The sequence below is a fragment of the Rattus rattus genome, chromosome 5, assembly GCF_011064425.1.
Source record: "Rattus rattus isolate New Zealand chromosome 5, Rrattus_CSIRO_v1, whole genome shotgun sequence".
NCBI classification, from domain to species: Eukaryota; Metazoa; Chordata; class Mammalia; order Rodentia; family Muridae; genus Rattus; species Rattus rattus.
This window is the reverse complement of record NC_046158.1, coordinates 70,636,639-70,638,340: the sequence shown is the minus strand read 5'-3', so window position 1 is coordinate 70,638,340 and position 1,702 is coordinate 70,636,639. Positions and strand designations below refer to the sequence as shown.

Below are 1,702 nucleotides of genomic sequence, written 5' to 3'. Positions count from 1 at the left end.
TAAAGAAAGAATTTTGTTGAAACATATGTTACCAGAGAGCTAGAGTCAATGATGATGGAACAGAGGTAGCAAGCAACAAGTAGCTGCCACAACTGAGAAAACGTATCTTAAACCACAAACATGAAGCATAGAGAGCTAACTAAATTTAAGAATTTTTCTGAAAACTGAAAAAGCATCTTAGCAAATACTTTCTCCATCAAATCCACATCTCCTAATTCTCTGGAAATAGCCACTAGTAAAAACAAATACTCAATTGTCAAATATTTATAGGACACATTTCATTCAAACTATCACAACTAAGTTGTCAAATCATAGTGTGATTGTCAATCTCCAGTTAAAGACAATTTTTCGACCTACAGTATTGGTGTTCTCTCTATAAAATGGTATCTCCTTTTCCTGTATAATGAACAAGTCATAAAGTACTTGCTGAAGTAAATATTGACTTCCTTATTCTGTACTTTAACATTTGTGAGCATAAAATTTTAAAATTTATCAGAGACCATCCTAAATCGGTTCCACATTTTCCTTATGGCATTTTTCATTTCCTTATTCCTGAAAGTGTAAATTAAAGGATTGAGCAATGGAGTCATGACGCCATCAACACAGCCACCTTTTTTTTCAAAAAGATGAGGCAGATGTAGATCTTGGTACATAAATATGCATGGGACAAAGAAACAAACCATAACAGCAATAAGGGGATCCAAGGCAGAGAGAGTTTCCATCGACCTCAGAACTGCAGACTTCTTAAGGGGAATAAAATGACACCAGGAGATTAGCAGCATAGAAAAAAATTATGCTGCAGATAGACCCACTGTTGGCAAACACTAAGAGGCCATAAAACATAAGTGTTAGTGCATGCCAACTCCAGTAATTGGAAACAAGTCACACATGAAGTGATCAATGACATTGGGTCCACAAAGTGGTAGCTGCAAAGTGAAAATAATTTGTATGATAGAATGTAAGAATCCCCCAGCCCTTGCTATCCCTACCAGAGTGCCACAGAGCTTCCAGTTCATTATGGAAGAGTAGTGTAATGGCTTGCAAATGGCCACATAGCGGTCATAGGTCATGGATATTAGGACAATCACTTCCACAGCAGCAAAGAAATGTTCAGCAAAGATCTGTGTCATGCAGCCTTCAAAGGAAATGGTTTTGCTGTCGTTGACGGAGTCAACAATCATCTTTTTGTGATGACTGAAGTAATGCATGCATCCAGGAAGGACAGAAATGCCAAGAAGAAGTACATGGGTGATCCAAGCAGTGCAGGGGTGCAGAGGATGGTCACTGCAATGATAATGCTGCCTCCAATTGTTGCCATGTAGAAAAAAGAAAATACAATGAATACTATTTTCTGAACTTTTGGATTCTCTGAAAGTCCCAGGAGGATGAACTCAGTTACAATAGTTTGGTTTGGCATGATTGTCAAGTCAACTTTAACAATTTTTTTTAATTTATAGGTATTTAGTCATTTATGTTTGTATGGGAGTACTTTGTGTTCTTTCTGATATATGTGTTTGTGTGTGCAGGTGTTATAGTCTTTGTGTAGAGGTCACAAAAGAATTGCAGGAATAACTTTTTTCTTACTGTGTTAGATGTTACATTTGAACATAGGGTGACTAGTTTAAGAACAAATATATTTACTGCTGAGATTTCTCTCTTGCCAAAACTGTCATCATTTAAATCTGTAAATATTAGAAAAAAA

The 1,702-nt window shown here is 36.4% G+C and overlaps 1 pseudogene; it reads right to left on the bottom strand.

The window, feature by feature from the left end:
* Positions 1 to 482: 482 nt before the first annotated feature.
* Positions 483 to 1,417, bottom strand: LOC116900429 (annotated as a pseudogene).
* Positions 1,418 to 1,702: the final 285 nt, after the last annotated feature.